Source organism: Callithrix jacchus, chromosome 17 (genome assembly GCF_049354715.1).
Source record: "Callithrix jacchus isolate 240 chromosome 17, calJac240_pri, whole genome shotgun sequence".
NCBI lineage: Eukaryota > Metazoa > Chordata > Mammalia > Primates > Cebidae > Callithrix > Callithrix jacchus.
Window position 1 is genome coordinate 35,650,626 of NC_133518.1, and position 21,383 is coordinate 35,672,008.

The 21,383-nt window shown below is 40.9% G+C and overlaps 1 protein-coding gene and 1 non-coding gene across 10 annotated transcripts in view; both read left to right on the forward strand.

The window, feature by feature from the left end:
* Nucleotides 1-21,383, forward strand: part of WWTR1 (WW domain containing transcription regulator 1) — a 256,364-nt gene that overhangs the window by 129,156 nt on the left and 105,825 nt on the right. The gene's annotated exons all lie outside the window — the stretch shown is intronic.
* On the forward strand, nt 4,800-4,871 carry TRNAA-AGC (transfer RNA alanine (anticodon AGC)). Its single transcript has one exon. It is a non-coding gene; the product is annotated as a tRNA-Ala (tRNA).

Here is a 21,383-nt window from a genome sequence, read left to right on the forward strand (position 1 = left end):
CTTCATTGTTTTTATGGCTTAATAATATTGCATTCTATGGATATACTACCTTTTGTTTATCCATTCATTTGTTGGCAGACTTTTGGGTTGTCTCCATCTTTTGGAAAATTACATCTATTTTTGAGGAGAAATTGATCTTCCTTTAGTGGTTTCGACAGTTGCCAACAGCAGTTTCCTTCTACTGCTTTAAAGGTAGGGATCTGGGCTTAATGGTTTTGTTTGTGCTGTGTGGATGGACAGGTTGGATGCTTGGTCATCAATGTCAGAGAGCAGTCATAGGGAGTACTCGTGAACTTTGTAATCAGACAGACTGGTTTGAATCGTGGATCTGCCACTTAATGAGCTTACATAACTTCAGGAAGCACATTTCCTCCTTAGTAAAGTGGGATTCACCCTGCCTGTTCCCTTATAGTCAGAGCTATGCTAGAAACTACATGGGCCTGGGGCAACTCAACCAATGCAGAGGGACCTCGTGGCTATAAAAATAAATAAGTAAATAAATTTTAAAAAGTAAAAACTATTTTTGGCTGGGTCTAGTGGCTCACGAGGTTAAGAGATTGAAACCATCCTGGCCAACATGGTGAAACCCAGTCTTTACTAAAAATACAAAAAATTAGCCAGTAGTGGTGGCCTGCACCTGCAGTCCCAGCTACTCAGGAGGCTGAGGCAGGAGGAGCATTTGAGGTGGAGGTTGCAGTGAGCCAAGATTGCACCACTGCACTCCAGCCTGGCGACAGAGCAAGACTCTGTCTCAAAATAAGAAAACAAACAAATAAAATGTAAAAATTATATATTTTTAAAGTGCTCTTATGCCTATAATCCCAGTGCTTTGGGAGGCTGAACCCAGGCAGATCACTTGAACCCAGAAGTTTGAGACCAACCTGGGCAACATAGTGAGATTCCATCTCTACAAAAAATACAAAAAATTAGCTGTTCATAGTGGTGGAACACCTGTAGTCCTAGCTACTCGGGGGAACAAAGGTGGGAGGATAATTTCAGCCTGAGAAGTCGAGGCTGCAGTGAGCCACTGTACTCCAGCCCAGGTGACAGAGTAAGATCCTGTCTCAAAATAAATAAATAAAAAATGCCTAAAGTTCTCAATTTTGTTGAGGTGTCATGCCTCACAGCTCTTTCCTACCAAGCATGGAGCCCAGGATCACCACCCTAGTTGTAGTGCCCGGGGAGGAAATACTTTCTCTTCTTGAGATAATTCATGTCTCCCTTTGTGTGTGTTAATGGCCTTTCTTGATCTTGGGTCTGGATTTGCGCTCCAGTCACTACCCAATCAAGTCATTTGAGAAGAATGACTGTAGGGGTGTGAGACTTTTTTCCCTCTCCGGGTTGATACAATGGGAGTGTATTCTATTCTTTGTGGGATAGGCAAGGAGGATGCATTGCTTTTTTTGGGTAAGCTTTGCCTGAAATTTGTTATGCCAGAGCGTAGATGTTGACTCTGAGCTTGCTTATGGTTATTAAACATCCGTTGAATCTTATATTTGGGGTTTGTATGTAAAGACTGAAATGCCTTTTTTGGTAACTGGGTGAATGAGAGATTGAAGTGTTAATTTGATCCAAACTTTCCTTGGAGAGTGGTATTCACAACTGATTTTGCTAATGTCATTAAGAATCAAGGAACCTGCCGGGCACCGTGGCTCAAGCCTGTAATCCCAGCTCTTTGGGAGGCTGAGGCGGGTGGATCAAGAGATCAAGAGATCGAGACCATCCTGGTCAAGATGATGAAACCCCGTCTCTACTAAAGATACAAAAAAATTAGCTGGGCATGGTGGCGCGTGCCTGTAATCCCAGCTACTCAGGAGGCTGAGGCAGGAGAATTGCCTGAACCCAGGAGGCGGAGGTTGCGGTGAGCCGAGATCATGCCATTGCACTCCAGCCTGGGTAACAAGAGCGAAACTCAGTCTCAAAAAAAAAAAAAAAGAATCAAGGAACCTGACAATTTTGGATTTTAGGCAAGGCCTCTCTCTACACCTAGAGTAATAATTTAAAAAATTGTTTTAAAGTAAGGACATTTTAGAAATAAACGACTCTTATAATAATGGATCTTTTGAGAAAATGGAAAGTAAGTCATTTTTCTCATCTAAACTTAGCTTCTGCCCCCATGATAATGGTAGGAGGTTGAGAAATTTGAATGTGGGGATTACGTGAATCTTTATTCCCCTTTCTCTACCCTGACCCAAAGTGAGTGGGGACAGTTCTGGCCTGGCATTCCTCCCACTAGCTTGACCTATTAACAGCAACTGTGAAAAGGTCAACATTTCCAGGCTGACATACTGACCACATTTTGTGTGGGAGATCTCAACATAAGAATATTTTTTCGGGGAGACTGACATCCCCTTTTGTCCATTAAGTCTGTTCTTTCCATCATTAGATTGTGAACCTGGTCAGAATTAAGTAAAGCTTAAAAACAAAGAGGGAATGAGTAAAGGAAATTTAGTTTGCTACATCTAAATGCAAATTGTGCAAAAACAGATGGGTGAGGTAAGAATGGACGTCATTCCTGGCGTGACTGCAGGTACCCTTGGTCTACACAATGACCCTGGAAAAGGAGGATTTAGTCATCTGAGTTATTAGCCATTCTCATTACCTTAGGCATTGTGGCTCTGCTTCCTATTGATCCTAGTGCTAACGTGCCCTGATTTATATGCAGACTCTTGTTTGCCTACCCAATAAGTGCAAAAGGGCTTAAGCAAGTGACTGGGGCCTCACATGAAGTAACAAGACTATTTCTGCCTGGAAAGTACAGTGAGCCGAGCAGGACTGAGCTGGTCTGCAGGAAAGGCAAGAAAAAATTCTGATTATCTGTCTCCAGATACAGGCATATCCTATCTATGAGGTGGCCAGCTAGGAGAGTGGAAACAGTCCAGATTTTTGTCTTTGTCTACTGATCTGAGAGAAGTTGCTGTTTTTCTTTTATCTCTGCCTATTCATTGCTAGAGCTGGAGGCCAAAGGAAAATGACAGATTTTAATTTTATTTGAGTTATTTTGGGACTACCACTCCTGTAATTATGGTTCACTTAAATATTAGAATATTACTTATTGCAAAAGTAATTTATAGGAAATTGGAAATTTTTTACAGAAGAAAAACCCCACTGAAGATTTTACTATTCTAATATCCTTCAAGTTATGGTGGCTCACACCTGTAATCTCAGCACTTTGGGAAGCTGAGGCAGGAGGATTGCTTGAATCCAGGAGTTTGGGACCAGCCTGGGCAACATAGCGAGAACCCATCTCTACAAAAAATAAAAATAGTTAGCTGGGCACAGGGTGTGTGCCTGTGGTCCCAGCTACTGGGAGGCTGAGGTGGGAGGATTGCTTGAGTCATGGAAGTTGAGGCCACAGTGAGCCATGATTGCTCCACTGCACTCCAGCCTGGGTGACAAAGCATGACCCTGTCTCAATAATAATATCCTGGGCTGGGTGTGGTGGTTCATGCCTGTAATCCCAGCACTTTGGGAGACTGAGGTGGGTGGATCACAAGGTCAGTAGATTGAGATCATCCTAACACGGTGAAATCCGTCTTTCCTAAAAATACAAAAAATTAGCCGGACGTGGTAGCATAGGCCTGTAATCCAAACTACTCAGGAGGCTGAGGCAGGAGAATCACTTGAACCCAGGAGGTGGAGGTTGCAGTGAGCCAAGATCATGTCACTGCACCCCAGCCTGGGTGACAGAGCAAGACTCTGTCTCAAAATAATAATAATAATATCCTTCAAGTTTTTTCCTATGTGTTTGTGTATGCAGTTTGCATATTGATATATACTTTCATGATCAGATACTCCATAGTAGATGGGTTGACTGATTTGAAAGGATTTTTTGTTTTGTTTTATTCCTTTAATATATGTCATCACCAGTTTAAAACTTAGAGGGTTTTTTTAATACTCCTTTAGTGCCAGTTGTGTCTGAAACAAAAGATATTTATGATAGTTGTGATAGAGAATATCTTCATGCTTTGTTTTGGTCTTCACTTGGATGACAAGTTACTGGTATTTGGAGCACATGAGAGAGACTGTGTTCCTCAGATTTCGAAATGGTAAAGCATGGGAGTGAGGTTGGAGAAGCCACAGGATCCAGAGGGAAAGTCTTTTACAGGCCACGCTCAAATTCTGGTTGGGGTTAGCTTGGCTTAGCAAGAACCGCAGCCTAGGAAATACTGACCTAGTTCTTAGGTGATCTCTGAGGCAGCTGTCTGTAAGGGTATATAAGTATCCTAAATGAATAGGTGGAGAATGCAAATATAAGTACTTTTGTGACCCTGAAGGACTCTTCTGTAAGATCAAAGACAAATATTTTAGTTTGGTTGAGAAAAGAGTGAAACTTTTAAAATAAACAACAGTATTTATTTTAATACTGAGGTCTTTCCAGTAGGAGTTGGGAAATAACTTTTTTTCCTCTTAAGCTCATGCTGCACAATTAAGGAAAAATGCTTTTTCTCTTAACCTTTCCTTCAAATACTTGGCAGAGATTACTGACAGAAGAACGAGCTGGGTGCATGGCTCACGCCTGGTAATCTCATCACTGTGGGAGGCCAAGGTGGGAAGATTGCTTGAGACCAGAAGTTCGAGACTAGTCTGGGCAATGTAGGGAGACCCATCTCTACAAAAATTTTTTTTTTAAAGCCAAGCAGGGTGGTATGTACCTGTGGTCCCAGCTACTCAGGAGCCTGAGGTGGAAGGATCACATGAGCCCAGGAGGTTGACGCTATAGTGACCTGTGATCATACCACTGTACTCCAGCCTGGGCAACAGAGGGAGACCCTGTCTTAAAAAGAAAAGAAAAGAGGGGGGGTGTAGCTCAGTGGTAGAGCACATGCTTAGCATGCATGAGGCCCTGGGTTTGATCCCCAGCACCTCCATGAGAGTTTGTTCTTTCCGGGCCCAGCACTTTGGGAGGCCGAGATGGGTGGATCATGAGCTCAGGAGTTGAAGACCAGCCTGGCCAAGATGGTGAAACCCCATCTCTATTTTAAAAAAATAAATAAATAATTAAAATAAAGGAAAAAAGAAAAGAAAAGAAAAAGAAGAAGAATGATCTGTGAGACTTGTACCATTGGATTAGACTCCTTCTTGGTACTAAAGTCTGAAATAGCTAGACTTAATCTAGATAACTATTTTCCCAAACCTCCAAAAGCCCACCTAGTCTATCCTGTGGACAAGGACATATGTGCTCCATGATATGGAAAAGGATGCTGCTAGGGCAAGAATTAGCCTATCATACAAAGCAGTAAACAATACCAAGAACCAAAATCTGACTTCAGTGGCAACTGTTTCCCAGAGCAGTATTTGTTTGAGTTTCCCTGTTGCAAAGCATGCAGCTCACAAAGTGCCCCAAACTGCCTTAATGCATTTTTAATGTCCTTAGAATTTTTTAGAAAATGTCAACTTTCTTTAAAAATAAAAGGACCCTCACAGGTTACAACTATAAGGAGAAGGGAAGGAGACCCACCCTAGAGAGCTTTGTAAATCTTATCAGTGGGTGCACCCTGCTGTGATTTCATGGGACAACATGGATCCCTCTGTTTGGTTTGATACAAATTTTGACCAGCTTGATTTGGGGACCTCCTGTAGCCACAGCACACACTCTTCAGCTATCACCACCTATTCCTTTCCTCTTGGCTTCTCTGGCATTTCCAAGGGGTGCAGGAAGAGCTGATTTAAGGCGGCTGGCATACCTTCCTTTTTCTCAAGCTTCCCCATTCCTAGGAGAATGTACCATGGTTTCTTCCCATCAAAAAATTTCATGTTCCTCTGCTCATTACATTTCATTGCTCAGCATAAATTCAGGGTTGACTGCCCCGCATGACACCCACATGGCTGAAAATGGGGTGGATGTTTCCCAAAGGAAATTGGGATTGTGGTCAGGAGAGAAGGGGAATAAAATATGGATTTACCTTAAGAATATGTTTACCCTAAGAAGGGCTGTTGGATAAAATACAGATATTCAGTTAAATTTGAATTTCAAATAAATAGTAAGTAATTTTTTCGTTTTAAGTATATCCCAGATATGACATGGGACATATTTCTACTAAACAAATTATGTATTATTTATCTGGAATTCATATTTAACTGGGCATCTTGCATTTTTCTTTCCTAACTCTGATGACCCTAGGTCCCTAAGATACCTCCCATGTCTCATTTCATGTTTTTTGTTAGCTTGTAGCTTACCTTGCCTAAGATTTCTTTGCTTTGGAGAGGAGCTGGGGAGTGGCACAATGGGCAGGATATTACACTAGTGTGAATTAAGAGAGGGCAGGGCATAAATAAAGTATTGGCCAAGCAGCTGCTTGGTGGCCTCAGGACAGAGTAGGTTGTCAATTACCTGTTAACTGTGTGCCAAGGCTGGGCAACACCTTGTTTTTGATACTATTCTTAGATGCACCCATATGCTGTATGTATTTCATCACCCTGTGTTTCTACACATCCAATATGGGCGGTTTTCCAACTGATGCTCTTTTGTAGTCCTCATGGGAAAATACCTCTGGTATCTTCCCTTGGAGCTTGGAAAAAGAAGAGTAGAATTTTATCTCTAATTAAAAACGCTTACCCTGCTTTGAGATTTTCAGTGCTAATTACTTAAACAAAAATTCTTTTTCTGTCACCTGGCTGGAGCACAGTGGTGCGATCTTGGCTGATTGCAACCTCTGCCTCCCGGGTTCAAGCAATTCCCCTGCCTCAGCCTCCCAAGTAGCTGGGACGACTATGAGCATGCACCACCACACCCAGCTAATTTTTTGTATTTTAGTAGAGACAGGGTTTCACCATGTTGGCCAGGATGGTCTCAATCTCCTGACCTCTTGATCCACCTGCCTCCGCCTCCCAAAGTGCTGGGATTATAGGTGTGAGCCACCATGCTGAGCCTTAAATAAACTAAAAATTATTTTTCTATACTTAATATCACATCAGTTCTGGTCAATTTTTTTTTACATACTACAGAGTATGTATATGCTTGCATACAAACATTATCTTTAAATTCTAGCTCAGACAAGATATTATTAACTTGGTTTTGTATATTGACTGTTTTCAACTGGATTTGAAGGGAGGGAAAAACCACAGGGAATGTGATCCTGAGGCACCGAGGATGCTTATCGGACATGGTTTGCTGTTGCATGTTGCATTACTTTCTGCTGGGTGTTTGGTACTCCTTCCCAAGACTCTGTTATTAGTTTGTAGGCTCTGGTCTTGAATCTAGAGGACTGACAGAGTGGGATTAACTTATTTACAATTGTTTCCTACTGAAATCACATGCATGGTTGTCCCAATTTACGATTTGGTCCCTTGTACCTTGATTTGATTCAGAAAGCCATCTACGATGTTTTTGTTTCCTGGCTCCTGCAGGAAAACCCTGTCATGAGTTACAATTACCTTGCAGTTATTACTATGTGGTTGTAGCACATTAATTGCTAAGAATGATTTATGAGTGTCACCTTAATCCGTGAGCTCAACTGGGTGTCAGACATCTTGGAAGGGAGGGACTTGGTAGGCATTTAAATAGTAAACTCAGGATGCTGCACGGAGGTGTATTAATGATTAAGGAGGTGACATTTGGTTTGAGTCAGGGCTTTTAGTGCTGTGCATAGAACAACTTGTTTCCTTATGAGAATATAATTGTTTGCATGTGGTCCTAATTTCTTCTTTATTAAAATAAAAACAAAAACTGAGTCACTATAGTTCTGTCACAGGAGGCAGAGATGAAAAAAAGCAGAGTTGTCTATTTTACTAACAACCAACTTTTCCTGAAAAGGGACTTTCTATAACAATGAAGAATGGGCTGGGCATGGGGCTTATGCCTGTAATCCCAGCATTTTGGGAGGCTGAGGCGGGTGGAACACTTGAGGTCAGGAGTTCGAGACCAGCCAGGAGTTCGAGACCAGGAGTTCACCAGGCCAATATGGTGAAACCCTATCTTTACTAAAAATAAAAATAAAAATAAATTAATTAGCTGGACATGGTGGCACATGCCTGTAATCTCAGCTACTTGGGAGGCTGAGGCAGGAGAATCGCTTGAACCCAGGAGGTAGAGAGTGCGGTGAGCTGAGATCACACCATCACACTCCAGCCTGAGTGATAGAGTGAGACTCCATCTTAAAAAAAAAAAAAGATTAAGAATGATTATGATTTATTTGATTTATTTTTCCAAGTGTAGTAAGAAATAGAACATAACAATTCATTACCCTTAGTATAAGCACTGTTATTTTAGAAGGATGCAGCAAACTGGATCTTATATACTCCAAAGTGTAGCTCCCATCTCCAGTGTAATACCTACCAGCCTGGAGAGCTTGAAGAACAGAGTCTGGGCTGTTTGGCCATGAATGCAACATAGAATAGAGATTCCTGTCTCTGGCTTGTGTGATGGAGGGTGGACTAGTCAGGACTGTTCCAGCTGAAAGTGACAGAGGTCTAACTTACACTAGCTGGTACAAGTACCAAGTGAGGCCAGGGTTGGCTCCAGATCCAGGGACTTCATTAGTATCATTTAGACTCCTCATCTCTCGGCCTCTTGGCCACATTCCCTTCTTTATTGGCAGGAATATGGCCTTGGACAGGTTGGGCATCCACATCCCAAATGAGCAACCTCCAAAGGGACAAGAGGACTTCCTGCTACCTGCCCTCACCCACCCACTTTAGTGTATGTCAGTATCTGTTCAGTTGCCCTCCTGTGAGCTCAGCAGAGAAGGGTACTGGATTATTCATCATTCAGGAATCATAGAGTTAGAATGGAGAAATATTAGTTCCTCAATGGAAGTGGTCATGGTAATAGTGGGGAGGGATGTGGCCGGAAGAAGGGAAGTGATTCTGGGCAGATGATAACCACATACTTTCTCTCTCTCTCTCTCTCTCCATTTATTTATTTTACTTTTAGTAGAGACAGGTTTCACTATGTTGGCCAGGCTGGTCTCGAACTCCTGACCTTGTGATCTACTTGCCTCATCCTCCCAAAGTGCTGGGATTACAGGCGTGAGCCATTGCATCCAGCTGATAAACATTCTTAAAGATTTTTAAGATGCATCCTGAATGCTTCATTAGTACTCATTCTAAGCAATGGAATTACTGAATCCAAGGCTATTATTGCCATAAATTTTGGTGGGGATAGTAAGGAAAAAATAATGGTAAACTCACACTCACTTTAGTGGATTACAGGAAAAAATAATGGTAAACTCACACTCACTTTAGTGGGTTACAGAATCAAGCACATTAGTTCTTTTTTTTTTTAAGACAAGTTCTCACTCCGTCACTCAGGCTGAAGTGCAGTGGCGTGATCTGAGCTTACTCCAGCCTCTCTTGGGCTCAAGTGATCCTCCTCCCTCATCCTTCCAAGTAGCTGGAACTACAGGCGCACACCACCATGCCTGGCTAATTTTCTGTATTTTGGTGGAGATGGGTTTCACCCATGTTGCCCAGGCTGGTCTCGAACTCCTGAGGTCAAGCGATCCGCCCACTTCAGCCTCCCAAAGTGCTGGGATTACAGGTGTGAGCCCCTGTGCTCAGACGCTCTTTCTCTCTTTCTTTCTCTTTCTTTCTTTTCTTTCTCTCTCTCTTTCTGCTTTCTTTCTTTCTTTCCTTCTTTCTTTCTTCTTTCTTTCTTTCTTTCTTTCTTTCTTTCTTTCTTTCTTTCTTTCTTTCTTTCTTTCTTTCTCCTTTCCTCTCTCTGGGAAAATACACTTTGGTTGTAAATACAGAAAGATAATTATTATTATTATATATTATTTGTATTATGTTACTGGTATAAATTTAATGTCTCTAATAATTTACTCTGATACTCAGTCACTCATATTTTCATGGTTTTTGAAAACTAAGTCTATCATTCAAATAATAGCAACTTGATAGAAAAGATAATTGCACCTGGGAGACTATAACAACGTCCCAAATTTGCCTTAATCAACCTGGCTGTACCTGAAGTGTCATCATTGTCAGAGAAACATCTCATAAGACTGTGCTAAAATAAGCCTCTTGCTGATTTTGAGGTGATCAAGTTTATAGTCATAAAAAAAAAGTTATTACCCGTCATGTCATAAGATTGGGGGGGCATGCAGTGAGCAGATAGGTTGTGCTGGAAGAGAGTGTGGGATATGGATTCACAGTCTCTACCAAAATATTTTTCAGATAAAGGTGAGTGAGTGAAGGTTGAAACAATAAAGATAAAGTTCAATGATTGCTTAAGGCATTTTGACTCTTTGGGTCCCAGAGCAGACATCCCTATGGTGACAAAGAAAAACCACATAACTAATTTTGAAATTGTGCCAACAACATGTTGAAACAGCAATTGAGAAATTCAAAGTTTAATATTAGATCACTGGTTCATCTTCCATGTAAAACTTTGAGAACACCTGTAATGCGTTACATCAGACATTAAAACATATGTAGTTCTTTAAAAACTGATCTGTAATATAACTGGGCATAGACCATATCAATATAATTCCTGTCTTCTAAGTGAATGTTTTATTTGGACTTCTTCCTCTCTTTAGGTTTTGCTCTTCCTGTATTTTTATTTCTATCATCTTTAGCAAAAGACTGGTAGTGAAAGGAGTTGCACCTGGTTACCTTGATTAACACATCAAGAGATCTGGAAAATCTGGTTGCTGGTCTCCAAATAGTCCTGACCATGGGAATATACAACAGGCTGTTGTGGTGCAGTGGTCTCTTGCTCCAGGGCCTTATTTATTACAGCACTTGCTACTAGCATTAGTCACTTCTGTTTGGGCACTGTGGTTTTCTGCTTCCTTCCAATAACATTACTTGATTTAAAAAAAAATTTTACAGAAATACAGTTTCACAAAGACTTCTGTGATTAGAATTACTGTCTGGAATTTTTAAAAGCAGACAGCAAAGAAGCAAATTTAAGAAGTTTGAAAAGTTTAAAAGCAAGAACTGTTTCTTTATAAGGGAAGCTTACAAACTGTTGGGTTCATATTTTTTGCCGTTTAAAATGCCATATTTAGTATACTTCAAAACAGTTTAAGCAAAGCACAAGCTAAGGTAGAAAAGGCTTGTTATTCTGTGGCATTTTCAGGACCATAAAGTAAGAATGGCAGCAAATTTGTTTTCAGGAATCTGTAGTTCATTCAGCAAAATTAATTCCAATACAAAATTGTTTCTATCAAGGGTGACATGGATTCTTTTATGATGCTCCAGATTTCTGGTAGTTTGTTTGCATTCTCTCCACTTGTGTCATTCTGAGAAAAGAGAATAGTCATAAGACATTACAGTTGAAAGCTTGGAGATTCCTGTGTACAGGCTGATGTGTGTGGTCTCCTAGCTCTGCATCCTAGAAGGTGTGGTTTATTCCTTCATGTGGGGCAGATAGAATTGTAACTTTTTGCAATGGAAACGTTAGTTTTGAGACAGATGGGATTTGAGCTGGCACTTGAGGACCTAAATAGATAAATGGGACCTAGATAAAATGATCTAGGCATTTGTGCTGGCTCCTATAAAAACATCCTCTGTCAAGTTAAATAGATAAGATATTCTATGTTGTTTTAAAGAAGTCTTTTACAAAGAAGGGGTGTGTGTGTGTGTGTGTGTGTGTTTGTGTGTGTGTGTGTGTTGGAGGAAGGGTGCAGAAGAACATGTAGGTTTACATGAGATACAGCTCTCTGGAGGATCTTCCTTAAGGCACTTGGAACTAAGTTTGAAGGCAGTGACCACAAATTCTTTCATCGACTTGTCAATCCAGGTGGGCTCTGCGGTCACACCTACTCTTATCTTAGAAGGTGAATTCTCTGATTGCCTCCATTTAATGGCAGACCAAACAGGTTCCAAAAGATCTAGTTACATCTTTAGGTCTCATATCACTAAGGTTGGGGTGTCCATTCATGACCTCTGTTCATGCTCTATATGCCATGCTTCCCTGTGTGGGTTCTTTATCTAAAAAATAAAGAAATTGAGTTGTCTGAAACCCTCCTTGGAGGAGACAGTCTGGTGTAGTAGTTAAGAATACGGATTCTGGAGTCAGAATGTTTGGGTTTTGCGTCATCTGTAAGCTGAGATGATACAAAAATATCTACCCAACAAAGCTGTTTCCAGAATTTAAGAAAGTATCTTTGGCCGGGCGCGGTGGCTCACGCTTATAATCCAAGCACTTTGGAGGCCAAGGTGGGCAGATCACCTGAGGTCGGGAGTTCAAGATCAGCCTGACCAACATGGTGAAACCCCGTCTTTAAAAAAAAAAAGAAAAAGAAAGTATCTTTATAAGAGTGCTGTATGATAGAGCCCAGGATCAAAATATATCAAAGCGTGTACATGTTAAATGGAGCTAAGTCCCAAAGTGGTTGACTAAAGGAAGGTGTAATGATGGAATCCTGTGTGCTTCCAACAGACCACCAATTTAGAAAAAAAAATTTAGAAATCAATCTGTGAGATCCTGAGAGAACCAGACCATTGACATAATATGATCTCCAGGTTCAGCCTGTGTAAGCAACCAAAGGGGCCACCACATTTTTGGGAAAGAAGGGTAAACTATGCTCCTCGGCAATCAGTTCAAGCCTAAGTCTAAAGTAGTAGATTCGAACAAAATTACCTTTTTTGTGCTCTAATAAAAATAAACAGAGGCTGGTTGCGGTGGCTCACGCCTGTAATCTCAGTACTTTGGGAGGCCGAGGTGGGCAGATCACGAGGTCAGGACGTGGAGACCATCTTGTCTAAAACAGTAAAACACCGTCTCTACTAAAAATACAAAAAATTTCTGGGTGTGGTGGCACGTGCCTTCAGTCTCAGGTACTCAGGAGGCTGAGGCAGGAGAATCGCCTGAACCCAGGAGGTGGAGGTTGCAGTGAGCCGAGATTGCAGCACTGCACTCCAGCCTGGGCGACAGAGCGAGACTCTATCTCAACAAACAAACAAACAAGCAAAAAACAGAGTGTGGAGATTGAAGAAATCCTCAGCCAGCACTATATACCTGATTTTTTTTTTTAATGGCAGGTTCTTAACTCTGTCACCCAGGCTGGAGTATAGTGGTGTGATCATAGCTCACTGTAACCTGGAACTCCTAGGTTCAAGTGATACTCCCGTCTCAGTCTCCTGAGTAGCTGGGACTACAGGAGCATGCCACTAAGCTTGGCTAATTTTTAAATTATTTTGGTAGAGATAGAATTTCACTGTGTTGTCCAGACTGGTCTTCAACTCCTAGCTTCAAGCAATCCTCTCGCCTTGGCTTCCCAAAGTGTTGGGATTACAGGTGTGAGCCACTGCATCTGGCCTGATTTCTTTTTTAATATTACTGCTGACAAACACTGCTTCATAGGAACTCCTGTCAGTGTGGGGGAAGCAGTGCTATTTTTCTTCTCCAAGAAGTTTATCCCTACCCATCACCTTTTAAGAACATAGTACACCAGTGTAATGTGGGAACCATTGAGATTGTATTTGACCTGAGTATTAAAGCTAGCTTAGCAAAATATTTTTAAAAGCATATTGGTAAACGATATCCATAAAATTAAATTAGATATATTTTGTTTAATTATTTTAAAATGCAAAATATATTGATATTTATTAATCATTGGATTTAGGAAAAGGGACAGATTTTTGGTGAACCTGACTTGTGGCAGATGGTAAGGAATATTATAAAACATTTGGATGAGAACAATCAGGGCGAAGTACATTTTTCTGTTACACTGGTAATCATTTGAGAGCTGATTTACTTCAGTGTTGAACAGTTTTTTGTTTTATTTTGTTTTTTTAAATAATAACTAATTGTGAAACACTGATAGAGATGCAGATTTTGGTGGGGGGAAGTGGGGGGGGGAGATAATCACTACACCAACTGCAGTGCATTTGTGTGTTTTTAACCCTCAGAGAACTCTGCATTTTAGGGTACTTGAGGCTGACTTGCAAATAAACTAAAGTTTTAAAGTAATCTTTTTTCCATTGTAAATATTTCGGTAAATAGTACCAATTGGAAATTAGAACAGTAGAATACTTTTCTGAATCTAATCCTATTTTTATTTTATACAGTATTTCTTAGCTGTGAAGTTTCAGGGGGCTTCTCATAGGCTTGCCTTCAGGAGCGTCCCTACTATATGCTTCTCTGCTTGTTTCTCATCAGCTAAATGGTATAACCTCCAAGAGGTGTGACTGATGGTGAATTTCATCTCTTCCTGAAGGGTGCCATGAAAACATGCAAGGCTATTTCTCTCTGCTATTGTTTCTGTCTGTCTCTCAGCAGGATGAGGTCATGACAGAATGGCACGTTTATCTTGGATTTCCTTGTTTGGCAAGCAGCCTGGATATCTCTGGGTTGAATATCTCTGGGTATCTCACAGGCGTCAATGGGCTGAAGGAGTTGTTGGCTCCTGCACTGATTCTTTCAGGAGCCCAGGTGGTAGTGGGGAGGGCGAAGGAGAAGAGGGAACAAGTTTATACTGTCATGTGACTCCCCTCTTAATTGGGGCTTCCTTTGCCTTTCCAGGCTCCTACAGTGTGGAGAGGCAGTCTAGTATAATGCAAAGCACAGAGACTTTATGTCTAAATAGAGCTGGGTTCAAGTCTGAACTCTGTCCATTTTAAGGTTTTTCTCCTATATACTCCTCAAACCCCCTTTACTTATTCTTCACTGATGTTTTTCACATTTGACATTGCATCTCTCTCTTTTTCTGCATTTGTCTGTAAGGTTCAGCTATGTGGGGACCACATCTTTTCATAGCTATTACATTGTTAAACAGCACTTTCTCGAGCTTGACATATGGAGCTTTAAACACTAGCTATGTGACATTGGGTAAGCTATCTAGACTCTTGCCTGCCTTGGATGGTGTTGTAAGGATTAGAGATAGATACATGTTGGATCTCTGGAACCAAGACCAGCACGGCTGGATGCTCAAGAGACGTTGCTCTCCCTACCTCAAGCTTGGTACCAGCGCCTCAGTGTCTGCTGACCCCACCAGCATGCCCAGATGTATCTGTTGTCTGCAAGACATTGTAGCCCCAGGCTTGTGGCCAGCTTGGGCAGGCAGCCTGTTGGCTCAAGGAGTCCTTGTACCATTCTTCAGTCCTTCAAATGTCTTATTCTCAGACGTTCTTCTGAGAGGACATGTCAGCAAAGAGTATAGACTTTATCTTTGGAATCTCTTGTTTCAGTCTACCCCTAAGAAATTGACAGTAGCCTTTAAAAAGTAACTCTTAAAAGTTATTTCAAAAGTAATTATAGTTCTTTGTTAATTAAGGGGGGAAAAATCTCCTATAGTCTATCATTTGCCTATCCACTGTTTGCTTTGGTATACATCCTTCCAGGTTTTTCTGTGTGCATGTACTATAGTAACAGTTGTTTTCTTTTAGCCAATGGTGGAATATTCTGCATTTTATTTTTGTATCTATGGAAGGGATTTCAGAGTCCATGAATAATATTGGTATGATTTACAGAATCTTAATTTAATTTAATTTAATTTGAGATGGAGTTTTGCTCCGTTGCCCAGGCTGGAATACAGTGGCTGGCACAATCCCTGCTCACTGATAGCCTCCATCTCCCAGGTTCAAGTGATTCTCCTGCCTCAGCTTCCTTAGTAGCTGGGACTACAGGCATGCACCACCATGCCCAGCCAATTTTTATATTTTCAGTGGAGACAGGGTTTCACCATGTTGGCCAGGCTGGTCTCGAACTCGTACCTCAGGTGATCCTCCCACTTTGGCCTCCCAAAGTCTGGGATTACAGGTGTGAGCCACCATGCCTGACCTGGTTTACAGAATTTTAAAAGGTTCCAAATCCTTTGTTAGAATGAGACCAGTTAGAAATAATGAAAAGTGGCTAATCCATGGAAAATCATAAGCCTCTAGAAGTTCTGAACTTGAAGAAGCACAGTAAAGTTACATTGTGTATGCACTGGCTCACCCACATCCTACAACGTGAGTTTAGAGAGAGGGACAGAAGGAAAGAGAAGACAGATTGCACACTGCTGCAATCCAGTTGCCCTGGAGTGAGAGTGAGATAAGATGAAAGTGCATTTTTCTTTCTGCTCATCTTGGTCCCCAGGAGACCCCCAAATTATGACCACCTTTTCATGGCACAATGTGGCTCCCTAAATGGAAACCAGCTATCTTTTCATCTATCTGTTCCAAAGCCGGAGGGAAAACTGGGTGTGCTGGTTTTATTAAGAGATAGCATGTCTAAAAATGGCACAGCAAACTTAATATGCAGTTAGGAGATTTTCAGGGGCATTGTTTTGACATGAGTTTTGCTTTTCCTCAGTGACTTTAAAACCTAACTCCCTTATTTAGACAGTCTGGCCTATGCTTATAAAGCAACATTTCCTCCCTCCCTCCTTACTTTTACTTCCACATCGAGCTTCTAGTTTGTGCTGGCACTGTGGGATGTAGTAATACATAAGTACGTGGCCTTTGTCCTAAATAACTTAGGTTCAGCTTTAGAAAGAAATCTGAAAATGGTTTCTCATAATACCGGCAGAATGAAGGAGATTTATTAAAAGAGAGGACAGCCATTTTATTAGGAAAGTGCGGAGGAAGAAACACATAGTTCTAGCCAAGGGATTTCATTACATGGGATTACAGAGAAGGGTGTTCCCTGAGCTGAATTTTTAAAGATAGGGTCAAATTCTGATAGGCAGAAAGAAAGGGTGGGAAGCGGGATCTTTTTCTCAAGAGGAAAAAGATCCTATGGAAAATTTAAAACCTGAGACATTTGAGGGAATAGAGTTTGAGAAGTGAGTCTGAGATGAGACAGGAAAAGCCCACAGGCAGTAAAAAATGCCGGTGGCTGAGTGCAGTGTAGCTTCCACCGAACTCTGTGGATGTTTATGCTTATTTGAACCCTGTTGGAATATTCCTGATTTGTTTTATGAAGGGATGTCTCTCACTGAGGATATTGACTCAGGGACGTTTCCTTTTTCAGTCAGGATGGCCTCCATCAGACCAATATTGTTCTCAGGCCTTTTTGTTTTGTTTTGTTATCTTGGATAAACAGAGAGAGGCTGATTCATTTTTCTAGAAAAACAGGATGCACTAAAATACTGCAAGTGACAATGAAACAGACATGCTCACGTACAATAATATTTATAAAGGGACCAAACAATATGTATAGCAGACACCTCTATGGTGTGGCTGTTCCCCCTCCTCCATCTCACTTGCCTTGGGTCCTTGGCCAAGTGGCTTGTTTCTTTGGATCTGTTTCCTCAGATATCAAATGGGACCAATAATACCAACTGATCAGGCATGTCTCAAGGAATTGATGAGTATTAAGTACCGGAAATAGCACTGGACACATAGTAAGTAGCCATTCCAATAAAGCTTAATTATTTGTACACTGGGTACAAAAGATTTATTTATAATTGGGGCAATATATATTCACAGTGATTTATTTATTTTTATTTTAATTTTTTTAAAGATGGGGTTTCACCATGTTAGTCAGGCTACTCTTGAACTCCTGACCTCAGGTGATCCACTCACCTTGGCCTCCAAAGTGCTTGGATTACAGGTGTGAGCCACCAGGCCCAGCCTATTCACAATGATTTAATAAAAACCTTTGTATTATGGAAATATTCAAATATCCATAAGAGAACAGCATGATAATTTTCCACATACCTACCATCACTCCACTTCAGCAATCATCCACATTCTGCCATTCTCATTGTTGATCCCCTCCCTCTTTTAGAAATGTTTTAAATTTGTAATGGTTAACACTACCTAAATTATTTTAAAGCAAATTCTAGAAGTCATATAATTTTTTGTATAGAGAGTTTATAAGAATCTGATAAATCAGTGGCCAAAGAAAAAATCCGTATAAAAAATGCCAGAAAGCAGTGTTTTGAATGCATTTTCAGAGCTGAATTAGGACATGTCTGCAAAAAGTGGATTTTGAAAGTTCACAATATTGTTTATTTCATTTATGGAGTATGCCACATGCTAGTCTGCACATAAATTGACACTTAGGTGTATATGCAAAGCATTTTTTTCTCATGGGAGATTTAAAGCATACCTCAATACTAGTAAAGTAGTATAATGTACCCTGCTGTAACCGTCACCTAAGCTATCATTCTTTTATTTTTGGAGTTGGAGTTTCACTATTGACGGCTAGGCTGGAGTGCAATGGTGTAATCTCAGCTCATTGCAATCTCCACCTTCCAGCTTCAAGCAATTCTCTGGCCTCAGCCTCCCAAGTAGCTGGGACTACAGGTGCATGCCACCATGCCCAGCTAATTTTTGTATTATCAATAGAGATGAGGTTTCACCTCATCATGTTGGCCAGGTTGGTCTCGAACTTCTGACCTCAAGTGATCCAACCATCTTGGCTTCCCAAAGTGCTAGGATTAGAGGTGTAAGCCACCGTGCCTGGCCTAAACTATCGTTCTGATGTCCCCTTTTGAAAGATGTTCATGTTATTTATGACCAGGCGCAGTGGCTCACACCTGTACAAAAGATCTATTCATAATTGGAGCAATATATATTCACAGTGATATTTTTAAAAACTTCATATTATGGAAATATTCATATTGGCTATGGCCTTGGCTTCCCAAAGTGCTGGAATTATAAGCGTGAACCACCATGCCCGGCTGAAAAGAAATGCTTATTCATCAATGCTATTGCCTTTGAAAAGTGCAATCATGTATTGCTTGACATAGATATGTTCTGAGAAGCACATCATTAGATGTGTTCATCATTGTGTGAACATCACAGAATGTATAGTCTACTACACATCTAGGCTATATGCATAGCCTATTGCTCCTATGCTATAAAACTGTACAATACGTTACTGTACTGAGTACTACAGGGAGTTACAACACAATGATAAATATTTGTGTATCTAAACGTAGAGGAAGTAATGTGTTGTGCTATGACATTTCCATGGCTACGATGTCGCCAGGCAATGGAGTTATTTAGCTCCGTTATGATCTTAGGGGCTCACTGTCAAATGTACCATTTGTTGCTGACCCAAAAGTCATGCTGCTCATGACTGTATGTCAGCAATAGCTCTCAGAAGAACTGATTTTCCCAGAAGAAATATAAGTAAAATCTGATGTTTGACAGCAGTTCAAGCAAGACCCCTCAAAAGACCTTTAAGCAAGAACACATTTGGAAGCCAATACTGAAGTATTAGTCATGGGTAAGGAAGTTATGTATTTTCTCTTGTTTTTTTTTTTTCCCCCATTCTCCTCTCTCTCTCTCTCTCTCTCTCATTTTTGTTTATCTGCATTTGACATTTTTTTTTTTTTTTCACCGTGAGTGTGGATTTTCTTTCATCATGAGCATGGATTATTTGATTGTTAAAAGGCCAGCTGGGCACAGTGTGTCACATCTGTAATCCCAGCACTTTTTTTTTTCTGCACCTCCTCACCGCCCCCCACTCAATCCCAACACTTTGAAAGGTCGAGGCAGGCAGATCCCTTGAGCCCAGGAGTTCCAGACCAGCCTGGGCAACATTTCTACAAAAAATTAAAAAATTAGCTGGTTATGGTGATATGCACCTGTAGTTTCAACTACTTGAAAGGCTGAGGTGGGAGGATCCCTTGAACTTAGGGAGGCTCGAGAGTGCAGTGAGTCGCAATTGTGCCACTGCACTCTGAGACTGTGTGAGATTGTGCCACTGCATTCTGCAACTGCACACTGTGAGACTCTGTCTCAAAAGAAAAAAAAATAGTAACCAAAGAATATAAGTTAGTAAATCAAAGAAGACACGCAGGGAGTGGAGATTGGCTGTCTTGAGATGAGTATATCGGGGGAGACAGATAATGTTTCTGAACTACCAAGCTGTTACCCTTCATCTTGCTGCTTGTCTTCACCTCTCTCCTTTGTCCCTGGCTCTTGCCTCTGCATTCTCATTACTGATGGTGGGGAGTGGTGCTCACCTTCATGGCATCCTATCATTAGGCCAAGAGAGAGGATAATTGTCCCTAGGCCAGTCCCCTAAGCTATGTTAGGCTTTCATACATGATACTGTCTGGCCCTTTGCCTTCACATTTCCTGATCTGCCTTCTGAGACTGCCCACGTTTTAAGAGGTTGGTGTTGGGAAAGGGTAGGAGATGGTGGAGGCTGGGAGACAATACACTAACAGCATATAGTCCTTCCTCTTATGATACTGAAAGCATGAAAGTGCCTCTCTGTTCAGCCTACCCACCTGCACTTTGGAAGAAGAGCTATTGGATATTTCAGAATGGTTTTCAGACCAGCATTGGAACTGTGGTCTGTTCTAAAGTTAACGATGATGGAAATAATTTTGTTGTAGAGGACTCTAGATGGGCTTGTGTAAAGCAAGCAAGTAAAGGAACAAAACATTAAAAATTGTGTAGAAAGAGATGTTTTGAAGGATCAGTGGTGAAGTGTGATTGGAGAGGCATGGGGAAGGAGTTAAGAAGAGATGATGTCTGTGGTTAAAGAAACCATTTATACAGACTTGGTGAGTGTGGAAACTATGATCTCTCATATGACAAATGCTGAGAAGAACTATTTTCCTATTTTCCATGCTAACTGTTAATTTACTCATCACACTGAATATCCTTCTGGTGGAGAAATTCAGTGTCACAGCCTCATATCCTCCTGCATAGGAAATACTCAGCGACCCAAGATATTAGAATCTCTTTTATGGCATTTCTCTGAAAAGAAAATGTTATTACTTAATTGGCAGGCAACGGGAGTTTTTAAGTGATGTTCATCTGAACACCACTTACTGTGTACTCGCAAGTACAAAGAACAGGAAAATTAATTACAAATGATGCCTTTCTCTTAAGGGTCCTAGGTTTCCAGTGCAAAATAAAAATAATCCAACTGCCAAGGTATGTATTAGTAGGTGGAGTTTTGTTTTGTTTTTCCTTCTATAATGGATTAAGTTAATCCGTAGGAACATTTACCCAATGCCCATTGTAAGAAAATGATGTAAATTGACCAGATTTCATTCAATACAAAATGAATGTACCTCGAACTCTTTGATGTGGATTTTGAGCTACTATCAGGCCACAGTTCGGGTTTGGCAAGGATATGTTCCAAAAAAGCATTCCTGTTTGATTATTTGGTATTGGATTATCAGAATTTCTGGTCTAGAATACAGTCCAGGTGGTAACCTCTCCAATATGAGTATCTTCCTAAGGTGGGTCCTGAGAAGGGTTGGAGAATCCAGGGTTCTAAACCAGTCTCTTGCCCCTGACTCCATATGGGACATGGGATGAGTTGCCCAGTTTTTATCATTTGTCAAGTGGAAATAGTAATGTCTGATGTGTTTGAGGATTAAATGCAAGTCTAGGCAATAATGTAAATAGAATTGTTTTTGAAATTAAAATGGAATGCAAACTTTTGATTGAGCATAGTAATCAGTCAGTGAACAAACATATTTGTGAGCTATGAAATTAGCCATAAATGTCAAGGAAGCTAGACAAAAGGGGAATAACATTTCCAGTAAGTTAGCAAACACTCTGGAGCTGTCATTAACTGTTAAACCATGTAG